The sequence below is a fragment of the Sorex fumeus genome, unplaced genomic scaffold (genome assembly GCF_029834395.1).
Source record: "Sorex fumeus unplaced genomic scaffold, SorFum_2.1 ptg000058l, whole genome shotgun sequence".
In the NCBI taxonomy this organism is placed as follows: Eukaryota; Metazoa; Chordata; class Mammalia; order Eulipotyphla; family Soricidae; genus Sorex; species Sorex fumeus.
This window is the reverse complement of record NW_026606115.1, coordinates 24,787,770-24,800,257: the sequence shown is the minus strand read 5'-3', so window position 1 is coordinate 24,800,257 and position 12,488 is coordinate 24,787,770. Positions and strand designations below refer to the sequence as shown.

Below are 12,488 nucleotides of genomic sequence, written 5' to 3'. Positions count from 1 at the left end.
AAAAAGACTCCTGTCTTCGGAAACTCTCGAGCTCATTCCCCAACGTGGTTTGGTGTGAGCCTCAGGCAATCACAAACTAATGTCTGAGCTCGCAAAGCAATGCAGAGAAGCTATAAAGGAAGACCTCAAAGAGAGAAGAGCAGCAGTGTTCACTGATGCGGCAGAAGCCGGGAAAAGTATTCACAACACCCGCCTGTCCTTCACTATAAGAACTATAAGAACAAGATGTCTGCCCTCAGACATGCTGATGGTTCTATGACATTGTCCAGAAGGGCCATGAAGAAGGTTATCCATGACTTCTACTCGGATCTCTTTGATAGCCATGTCCACCTGCCCACATACCAAATTCTGCAGGATGGATATGCTGTTCCCAACATTCACCCTTCCGAAATCCGACACACCATTTTGTCGGTAAAGAAGTGTATAACACCCGGTCCAGACAAGGTCAGATCCAAACACCTGAAGACTCTGCCGCCAGTACTCGTCAATACACTGGCTCAGCTCTTCACATGCTACCTGTCTCAATGCAAGGTTCCGTTCCAATGGAAAACCAGCAGGACCATTCTGTTGTACAAAAAGGGAGACATCCACAACATCAGCAACTCTCACCCTATCTGCCTGTTGTCCGTCGTCTACAAGTTGTTCATTTGAGTCATCCTGAATAGGATTGACAGAACACTAGATGAAGGACAACAATGTGAGCAAGCCAGGTTCCAAAAAGGATTCAGCATGATTGACCATATTCACACGGTGACCAAACTCATTGAGGTTTTGCGAGAGTTCAAGATGCTGCTCTGTCTAATGTTCATTGATTTAAAGAAGGCCTTTTATTCTATTGAGACTGAAGCGGTCATCAAAGCCCTAGCAAAACTGGGCGTTCAAACTCAGTACATCAGGATCCTCAGCGAGCTGTATTACAAATTCACCACCAGGATCTCACCATTCTACAAAGAAGTGAGAGGGGTTCAGCAGGGTGATACCATTTCACTGAAGCTCTTCAGTGCCACCCTCAAGAACATCATGCAATGACTGGAATGGGAAGGAATGGAGTGAGGATAGACAGTTGACAACTACACCACTTCCGCTTCGCTGATGGCAAAGCTGATGGCATTAGCCAAGCCAGGCATAAATGCTGGTCGACTTAGACCGTGAGTATGGAAAGGTCAGACTGCAGCTGAATCTCACAAAGACAATATTCATGAGAAACGAACTCGTTCCTGACATTCCATTTGCTCTCAACGGAACGAACATCTCCGAATACAGCATGCATGTATGTGTACCTGGGTCGAGAACTCAACATGATGAATGACTAGGTGCCAGAACTGCGCAGGAGGAAGAAAGTGGCATGGAATGCCTTCAAGAACGTCGAAGAAGTTGTTAAAAGGATGAAGAACCTCCGGCTCTGGGCACAATGTTTCGACTCCACTGTTCTTCCTGCACTAACATATGCCTCAGAGACGTGGGCCCTATAAAAACAGGATGAGAACGTTATTTGTGTCTCCCCAAGAGGAATCGTAAAAGCTATGCTTGGAGTATCACACTTCATTCTAGTGTGAGAAAGAATCCGGAATTCTGACCTCCCTCAATGACTGAGGATCAGAGACACTGTCTCATTTGCCAAGGTGTCGAAAATCAGATGGGCTGGACAAGTAATGCAATTTGGAGATGACCAATGGACTCGAACCATTACTGACTGGATTCCATGGGACGTCAAAAGAATGCCTGGCTGCTCACCTACAAGATGGTTGAACTACTTCATCAAGACCCTGAGTGAACGGTTGGATGCTCTTCATGTTCCTGGAGCAAGCATACGCTATTGGGCCACACTAGCACACAACAGGGATGATTGGAGATGTTACTGGAAACTGTTTGAGCAAATCGATGAGCAACGGGATGACAATTGATAAAAGTGGAGTAATTTTAAATGGGATAGACTTCTTAATTGCCTTCTACTCTGATTCATTCTTTGTATATAAGAATGCGACAAAAAAAAGAATGCGACAGATTTTTCTGTATTGACTTTATGGCCAGCTACTTTGTTGTATTGGTTTACTGTTTCTAGAAGCTTTTTTTGTGGACTCTTTAAGATTTTCTATGTATATTATCATGGCATCTTCAAATACTGATAGTTTGAGTTCTTTTCCAATCCAATTTGGATTCCTCTGATTTCTTTTTATTTCTTTCTTTTTTTTTTGCTTAACTGCTGTTGTAACCTAGACTTCTAATACTATGTTGAATAGAAGTTGAGAGAAAGGACATCCTTGCCTTGTATCTAATCTCAGAGGGAGTTCTTTCGGTCTTTCACTATTAAGTATGATGCTGGCTGTAGACTTGTTGTAGATGGCCATTATTATCTCGAGGAAGTTCCTTCACCCTTACTTTGTTGAGAGTTTTTATCATGAATGGATGTTGGATCTTGTCAAAGGCTTTCTATGCATTGGTTATACGATGCTACAATTTTTTCTTTCCTTCCATTAATGTGGTGTATTATATTAATTTATTTGTGTATGTTGAACAATCCTTGCATCCCTGAGATGAATCTCACTTGATCTGGGTGTATGATTTTTGTGAAATATTGTTGGATTTTGTTAACATTTTGATTTTGGTTAATATTTTGTTAAGGATTTTTTATTAATATTTATCAGGGAGATTGGTTTGAAATTTCCCTTTCAGGAAGTGTGTCTGTCTGTTTTGAGTATTAGTGTTATGTTAGCTTCATAGAAGGTGTTAGGAAGCATTCCTGTGTCTTCTATAATTTGGAAGAGCTTAAGTAGTATAGACAGTAAATTTTCTTTGAAGGTTTGATAGAACCCAAACCTATCTGAACAGGGACTTTTGTTCTTGGGGAAATTCTTAATTTCTGTTTCAATTTCCTTACTTTTAATTGGCCTCCTTAGGTTTTCTACTTCCTTGTCATTTACTTTGGAAGAATACATGATTCTAAGAATCTATCTATTTCTTCTAGGTCCTCCAGCTTAAGAGCATAAAGTTGTTCATAATAACCTCTCATTTTGAATTTCTGAATGATATGTTATCATTTCTCTTCTTTCACCTCTGATCCTATTTATTTGAGCGTTTTCTCTCCCCTCCCCCAGGTTTGTGAGGGAAAAGGTTTATCTATCTTGTTTATTTTTTTCAAAGAACAAGCTCCTGGTTTCATTGATTCTTTGAATTGCCTTCTTGGTTTCTAAATTGTTAATTTATTCTCTAACTTTTATTCTTTCTCTCCCTCTGCTGCTTTTTGGATTTGTTTGTTGTTTCTTCTCCAAAATTTTGAGGTGTGTGTTGGGTGCTGATTTGAGCTTTTTCTTCTTTTTTAATGTAGATCTGAATTGCTATGAATTTCCCCTTCAGTAAAGATTTTGCTGTATCCCATAGATTCTGATAGCTTGTGTCTTCATTCTCATTGGTTTCAAGGTATCTTTTAATCTCATCCTTGATTTTCTCTTTGATCCAATTATTGTTTAGCAGTTGCTGTGTTCAGCTTCCACATGTTGAACTTTTCCCCATCTTCTTTCTGTGATTAATTTCTACTTTCATGACACTGTGGTCTGAGAAAATCACTGTATCACTATCATCCTGTTGTTTGTCGATTTACTCAAGCGAGTGCCAGTAATGTCTCTATTCCTCCCAGCCCTGAGATTTTAGTAGCCTCTTCTTACTCATCTTTTCCCAATGATTGGATGCTCTTTCGGGGTCAGGGAAATGAGACCTGTTATCGTTTATGTTTTTGGTATCTCGAATACTCCAGGGGGAGCTTGCCAGGCTCTGCCCGTGTGGGTAGGATACTCTCGGTAGTTTGCCAGGCTCTCCAAGAGGCATATATTTATATTTATCTCTATGATTTGTTGCCTACTCTGAGAACCCCATCAAACATGGTGTAGTAATTATGGAAAATGGGTCTGAGAAAATAGTTTGTACAATTTCTGTTTGTAAATTTATGTGTGCTTGAGCTGTGCCCTAATATGTTATCTATCCTAGAGAATGTTCCATGTGCATTAGAGAAGAATGTGCATTTTTGTTTGGGGGGATGTAAAGAGCTGTATATGTTCAAAAATCCCAGTTCTTTCAGCTCCTCATTTTGGATTCTTGTCTCTTTACTGCTGTTCTTTCTAGTTGATCTGTCTTACAGGGAAAGTGGTGTTTTGAAGTCTCCCTCTAGTATTGTGTTTCCATCAATGTGTTTCTTTAGGTTTGTGAGCAGAAAATTTATGAACTTAGCTGAGCCTTCTATATGTTGGTGATAGTATTTCTTTATCTATTGTTCCATTGACTAGTAAGTAGTGTCCATCATTGTCCCTTTATATTGAATGGAACTTGGTCTGATGTAAATATGGCTGTACCATCTTTCTTTTCTTCCACTGGCTTGTATGATTGTGTTCCATCCATACATTCTAAATCTGTATTTATCCTATAAGTTCAGGTGCATTTTCTTTAGGCAGCAAAAGGATGGATTTTTTTTCCAATCCACCCAGCTATTCTATGCCTTTTTATAAGGGAGTTTAGTTCATTGACATTCAGAGAGATTATTGACGTAAAGGGCTGTGTTGCCATGTGTGTATACCAGTTGTTTCTGGAGAGTCTTTTTTAAAAGTAGTCTTTCAGTAATTCTTGCAGGATTGGTTTAGCTGTTTAGTTGTTGCAAATTCTGCCAGCTTTTGTTTGTCTGAAAAGGTTCTTATCCCTCCCTCATGTATAAATGAGAGCTTTGCAAGGTACTGGACTCTAGACGGGAAGTTTTTTATAGCCAGTATTTTGAAAATGTCATACCACTCTTTCCTAGCTTGTAAGATGTCATATGAAAGGTCTGTTGTGATTTTTATATTGTTTCCCTAATATCTGAGGATTTTCTTCTCTTTTACTGCTTTAAGTAGTCTTTCTTTGTCTTTTGATTTTACCATTTTGATTATTACATATCTTGGCATTCTTTTGCTTGAGACTATCTGTTTGAAACTCTTTGGCCCTCATGAATCTGCGCAGGAGCCTCTCTCAAAATATCAGGAAAGTTCTCAGTTATTATTTCTTTGACAAGCTGTTCTTTCCTTTTCCTTTTTCCTTTCCTTCTGGTATTCCTATGATTCAAAGATTATTTCTCTTGCTATTATCTGTCAAGAATCTCTCCCATTTGTTTTCTTTTCATTTTTCACTTTGTTATTAGTGATGGCTAGTATTTTGTCTTCAATATTACTGATACACTCCTCTGCATGTTGAATTCTATTGCTATGACTTGCTATTGTATTTTTTTAACTCATTTGATTCCTTGTGTATGGACTCTTTGATATCCTGGATTAGTTCCTCTTTAAGTTGGTTGAATTTTTCTTCCAGTGATTGCTTTCTTTTAATGGCCATTGTATGGAACGTTGATTTGAGATCCTCACTGATAAGGTTTTAGGTTTTATTTGCATTCCATGTTTTGCCTGGACTTCTTTTCCTGTGTGAGAGACCTGGACTTCTGATGTCCTGTCTGAAATCTTTTGTTTCACCATTGTTCCTAAAGAGTTGTGGGTTCTATGATGTGCGTTCAAGATATCAGATATCTGAGGTCGGACTTAATTTATTTTCAGCAAGCAGTACTCTTTATAATCTTTTAGTCTAACGATATCTGTGATACTTCAATGGTCATGCAGTTCATTCTCTAATAGATCGTTGGTACAGAAGTGTTAAAATAGCCATATTTGAGGAAATATACCTAGTACCCCTCAAGGGTTACTTCAAAGTTGGGGGATGAAGGTGTGCTATTGTCGCTTGGACTAGCATCCATGCTATTTTGGGTCCGAGAGTGTTCTGGGAGGGACTTCGTGGGTCCAGAAGCCCAGAAAGGGATCGTAGATGGTGCAGAAACCATGGGGTAAGGACACCGGGTGGCACCCTTGATAAACCTGGATAAGGAAAGACTCCCATGTAGATTTTTGAAAGTGTTACAATTTGACAGGGTGCATGGTAACCGATGTGTAAGTTTGTTTAATGAATATCTACCCTCCATTATGTTTTCTGGTATTTTGAAAGGTGAGGTGGCAGGGGTTGGGACCACACACAATGGTGCTTATGTGTGAACCCTGACAGTGCTTGGTAAACCATATATGACGCCAGGAATTAAAGTGTGGTCAGCCACATGTAAGCCATATACCTTACCTCCTATACTATCTCTCCACACCCCTTTGATTTTTTTTTTAAATTTTGGAGCCACACCAGCTGTTCTCAAGGCTTACTCCTGGCTTTGTGTTCAGGGATCACTCCTGATAGGCTCAGGGGACCATATGAAGTGCTGAGGATGGACCCCACATTGGTCTTCTGCTGGGCAAGTGCCCTACCCACTGGACTATCTATCCAGCCCTTTCTGCATTTTATTCTATTTATTTATTTTTGCTTTTTGGGTCACAGCCGACAATGCACAGGGGTTACTCCTGGTTCTGCACTCAGGAATTACCCCTGGGGCTGCTCAGGGGACCATATGAGATGCTGGGAATCAAACTCGGGTCGGCCACGTGCAAGGCAAACACCCTACCAGCTGTGCTATTGCTCCAGTCCCTCTGCATTTTATTTTTAACTGAGAAATTTTATGTGTCCCCAAGCATGAAAACTGGGTACACATTTCAAACACTGATCATAAGCATACATTTCTTCTCAAGCCAATTTTTCATAATGCCCACATTCAGTACCATAAACTCCACAGAACTTCATGACTCACAGTTTAAGAAGCCACAATGCGGGGATGGTGGTTAGGTCAAAGAAGGAACCACTACAACAATGACAGTGGGAAGTGCTAACTCTGGACAAGAACTGAGTGCTGAAAGGAGGTAAAGTGATATGAGTGATACCCTCTTAGTCACAGTACTGAAAATCACAGTTCGTCAGAGGAAAAAAGAAAAATGGCAGCCATACAGACAGGCAGTCAGGGGGGTAGAGGAAACTGGAGACACTGGTGGAGGGAAGTGGACACTGGTGAAGGGATAGGTGTTGAAACATTGTATGAAATTCAATCATAGACAATGCTGTAAAGTTGTATCTCACAGTGATTCAATGGATTTTTAATTTTTTTAAAAAAAGAAGCCAGAATCTAGTCATCTCATTATAGTCTTTAGAAGAAATGATGCTAGAATATAGAAACTCTCTCAGTGAATATTGAATTTCAATCTTGCTCATTTTCAGAATTCTCTGCCACAGAATGTGATTCTCTTCCTGCTCTGCAGAGATAGAACTATTGCTCTTCTACTAGATATCCATTATCAATATATAGTAAAATGATGATGATGGGCAGGGAGATGGTAGAGTGGTTAGGGGTATGCCTAGATTCCATCCTCAGCACCACACGCACCTCCTACCCCGAGTATTTCCAGGTACAGCACTAGAAGACCATGAGCAACCTTAGGGGTGACCCTGGATGTCCCCTGCCCAGAGCACTGCTGGGTTAGGAACACGATGGATTTTTAGTTAGGGTTGTATGACTCAGGGGTCTGAAAATTCTGGACAACTTAAAAGGTGATCCTGTTAGTGAGTCCTGTTGACGGGACTAAGGGAATTTGTCACTAGTCTTGCTGGGACATGAATTGTTGAAGCTCTGGGTACTGACTTGATATTTTAGGTTTAGATGTTAATGTTAAATCCAGAATAACTAGATTCAAATTTGTCAAAATACTATCCATAGGGACTGCGGAGATAAAACAGGGTTGAGGCGCTTGCCTAGCATGCAGTCCACTCCAATTCCACATGCTCCTCCAGGAATTGCTGGGTATAGCCCAGAGAACCAGAGGGTGGTCTGGGAAATTCCAGAAATTTCAAGACCTGAGCTCCACTATATTTTGGGCACTGCATGAACCAGCCTCTCAGTTGACAGTTGACCAAAGATTGCTGGGTAGAGCCCCAGGGCCTAATGGGCACAACTTTTAGACATCCAACAATAAATGAATAAGTAAAATCTAGCTAATAATTTCAATTATTTTTTTGTTTTTTGGGCCAAACCTGAGTATGTTCAGGACTTAATCCTGGTGGGGAACAGGGGGCTATATAGAGTGCTGAGGATTGAACCTGGGTTGTTCATGTGCAAGGCAAGAACCGTATCTGCTCTACTATCTCTCCATCACCCAGCCAATAATTTAGAGGGAATGTGTCATAGCATCATCTGTTCTACATGCTCCAACCTATCACTCTCTCCAAATGCCCTGCATTGTGGACCCTGTCAGCTATTTGTGTTCAAGATGGTGAAGTATAGTGCTGGTCCAAGTGGGAGATTCCAATCTAACCAACAATTTCTAAGGCAGGAGAGTGGAGCTAGGCTTTTGGGTAGGTGGGGAGCTGGGGCTTGTAAGCTCCACAGTGCTCAAAGATTGTTCCTGGCTCTGTGCTCTAGTGACCTCTGGCAGTGTGGTCAGGGAAATACACATAGTGTTCATGATCCGCTGTATGTGGGGCAAGTGGCTTACCTCCTGTACTATCTCACTTGAAACACAACTAAGTATTAGAAAACAATTTTTGATGATGGGGTCACAAAAAGACTGGTCCCTAAATCCCTGGCAGCTGTTTTTTTACATCAGTGGAACAACTGTCTGTGACTGGTGAGTGTTGTTTTGTCTTTTTGTTTGATTTGCTTTTGTTTCATTTGGGGGTTACAAGTGGACACAAGACAAGTGCCTTACCTACTGTACTACTCTCTGGCACCCTAGCAGCTATTAAAAATGAATTTCATGTGTTCAAAAGATAATTCAAATGGCTGTGAGTCCATTATTGGGGGGTCTAGGGTCCATTCCCAGCACTACATGATCTCCTGAGCACCCCTGGGTGTATCTCAGTTCCTCAACCGTGCCCCAACACCACAAAACCCTTTTTCAGTTAAACCTCACTGTTCACTCAGATCATCAATAAGTATGACGAGCGATAGCACAGCAGTAGGGTGTTTGCCTTGCACGCAGCCAACATGGCCGACCCGAGTTCGATTCCTCCGTCCCTCTCGGAGAGCCCGGCAAGCAACCGAGAGTATCTCGCCCGCACGGCAGAACCTGGCAAGCTCCCCGTGACGTATTCGATATGCCAGACACAGTAACAACAAAGTCTCCAATGGAGGCGTTACTGGGCCTGCTCGAGCAAATCAACAAACAACGGGAGGGCCTTTACCTTTTACCTTTACCTAAATGCACCCATTTAAGTTCCCAAACTACAAATTGTACCACTGGACTCCCCTTTCCCTAGCTGACTCCTCACTTTTGTTCTTTGATTTGAGGATTCAGAATCCTTCCTTTGCTTGACTATATAGTCCCAAGAATGCCAGTGTAATAGATCTCGTTGAGAATGATTTAAATATTCCAGGATCACCTTCCCCTTCACAGGAAGTGATTATAGTAGGTGGTTATATTGTTCATTCTGAAGTCCCTAGTCCCAACATTGGCTACATAAATCAGATGTATGTATGTATGTATCACATGTCATCAAATTATGCTTGCCAAAGAGGGGGTGAGAACATGCATTTAGAGTTTCTGGTGGGGGTAATTCAGGTTGCATAATTTGGGGAACAAGAACATTTTTTCCTCTTGTGTGTTCCTAATGGCTTTTTCCCTTAAGACTTCAGAGGTGAGGTTGGGGGATAGATGAAGGGCGTGGAAAGATACAAACTTTCAGCCATATAAAAATAAATCATGGAACAGTCTCAAACTCTATCTGGCAACCTAGCTTACATGGGCCAAGACTCTTAAGTCCCAGTGTCTGCCATTGACATCGTTTGGATTCCTTTGGTTTGTCTATGTCACTTGCCCACCACACACTCAGCCAAAATCATAAGCTGCCATCACGGTGAAGTTCGCAAAGGCCAGTAAAAATCAAGGTGACACCAAGAAAATGGCTCCTTCTCCCAAGGAGGGAGAAGTAGATAGTGACAATAAGGAAATATCCCAATGAGAAATATTCGGAAGGTCAAGCTGATGACTGCAGTGGAGAAGAGATTGTCATTCCCCAGAACAAAGACAGGAAGGGCTCTCGCAACTCTGCAAAGAAGATGATGGTGCCTCAACCCTAAACGATGCAGTGGGTACACCACCTAAGAAAGCAGTTGTCATCCCTAACAAAAAGGGAAAAGCCCCTCCAACATCCAAGAAAGTAGCTACACCAGTCAGCAACAGCTAGCAAGAATGTTGTCATATCAGGCAAAGCACTGGTAGCTATGTCTGGTAAGAAGAGGGCAATCCTTTCAGTCAAGAAAGCAAAGAATGGCAAGAAATCCAAGAATGAAGACAGGGATGATAAGGATGATGATGACAGTTAAGAAGATCATGAAGATGAGTAGGATGAAGATGAAGTTGAGCCAGCAGTGATAAAACAGCAGCTACTGTTGCTAGTGCCTCAGATGAAGATAAGGATGAGGATAATAAAAATGATGAGGCTGAGGACTATGATGAGAACGATGACAAGACATCAGAAGAAGAGCCTATGGATTTTACACCAGCCAAGGGAAGAACATTTCCACAAAAGCTGTTCCTGTGAAGGCCAAGAATATGGTTGAAGAAGATGAGGATGAGGATAATGAGGAGGAGGATGAAAAGAAGGAGGAAGAAGAGAATGAGGAAGATGAGGAAGAACCTATCAAAGAAGCACTGGGAAAAGAAAGACAAAAATGGTCAAAGAGAAAGCAGCTCCTGAAGCTAAGAATCAGAAAATAGAATATAATGAACCAACTATATCTTTCAATCTCCTTGTTGAAAACCTGAATTTCAATAAACCTGCCCCTGAGTTAAAAACTGGTATCAGTGATCTTTTTGGTAAAAATAACCTTGGTGTTGTAGATGTCAGAGGTGAGTCTAGGAAGTTTGCTTATGTGGATTTTAAATCTGTTGAAGACTTGGAAAAAGCCGTGAAAGTTAGTGGTTTAAAAGTGTTTGATAGTAAATATTTAACTAGACAAACCAAAGGGAAAAGATGGTAAGAAAGGTCGAGATGCAAGAACATTTTAGGCCAAAAATCTGCCTTACAAAGTTACTCAGAATAAATAAAAAAAGTGTTTGAAGATACTATGGAGATCACATGAGTCATCAAGAATGGAAAGGGTAAAGGGATTGCTTGCATTGAATTTTAAATAGAAGCTGAAGCAGACAAGATCTTAGAAGTGGGACTGGAGAGATAGTACAACAGGTAGGGTGTTTACCTTGCACATAGTCAACTGGGATTCGACCCATGACATTTCATATGGTCCCCTGAGGAGCGCCAGGAGTAATTCCTGAGTGAAGATCCAGGAGTAACCCCTAAATATCCTCGGTTATGGCCCAAAAAGCAAACAACAATAACAACAAACCTTAGAAGAAAAGCAGGGAACAGAAATAAATGTATGATCCATTTCCCTGTGCTACATCAGAAAGGTCAAAATCAGATGGACAGAATAGCACTGGAGTGGTGAACCAAAAACTCTGGTTTGAAGCAACATTTCCTTCAGTGCAACAGAAACTCTCTAGGATGTATTTGAGAAGGGTCTTTCAGACCTCCTCCTTCTAGCTGCTCGGTTCTGTCCTTTAGTAGAACCCTTGAATATACACCATTAATGGCAGGTGATTTCCTTTATGCTACAAGCTGTTCTACAAATGAACTGCTCCAAACACAAAACAAAAGCAACTGATAGAAGCACTGATGATGGCTAGCCTGGGCTCGTGACTGACCTCTGAAGTGGGTGGAAAGCCAGTGGGGTTAGTCTTTTGGGACTTAACTTGAACATGGGAGTGACCACTCTCTTGGCAAAACTAGTGAATCCTCGAATACACGACAGCACTTTTGGTTGCCTTCGGCGCTGCTCTTGATTGGCTTCAAGGACAGGATTCTTTAATTTTTATTTTTGTTTGGTCTTTTTTTTTGGTGGGGGAGACTATACCTGACACTACTCTAGAGCTTATTCTTGGCTCTGTGCTCACTCTTGTTGGTGATTGGGTGACTAAATGAGGTTTCAGGGATGAAACCAGGGTTGACGGTAAGCAAAGCAAGCACCTTATTGTCACTCCAGCCCCAGGAAGAATTCTTTCTTAAGGAAAGGTCTGCTCTGTTCAGTAACACGAGAGAGCACTTGAAAGGAAAAGCAGAGCTCATGTCTTACACACATAAGTTTCTGGGTTACACTCCCTGAATGCAATGAAACTTTAAAAATAATTAAAATGATAAATATATTTAAATAATATAAGAAAAATAAAATCAAATGCTATCAGCACCAGGGTCATAGGACAGTTGGCAGGATTTTTGCTTTTGCATGTGGCAGACCCTGATTCAGTCCCCGGATCCTTATATGGCTCCCTGAGCCCTTCCAGGAGTGATTTTTAAGCACAGAGCCAGGAGTAAGCCCTGAGCATGACCCAGAAACAAAACACAATACAAAAACCCAAACAAATACACTCAGAGAAATTAAAAAAATACGTGGGTAAAAGTCTTGCACTGTTGTGCCTGAGTTAATCATAACTCAATGAGAAAGGCGAGACATATAAGTGGAGTAGGGCAGAAGTTTATTTCATCACAGTGGGCCCAGGGATCAT

At 41.2% G+C, this 12,488-nt stretch overlaps 1 pseudogene; it reads left to right on the top strand.

Moving 5' to 3' along the window:
- The first annotated feature begins 5,829 nt into the window (after positions 1–5,829).
- On the top strand, positions 5,830–11,516 carry LOC130034152 (nucleolin-like; annotated as a pseudogene).
- The last annotated feature ends 972 nt before the right edge of the window (positions 11,517–12,488 follow it).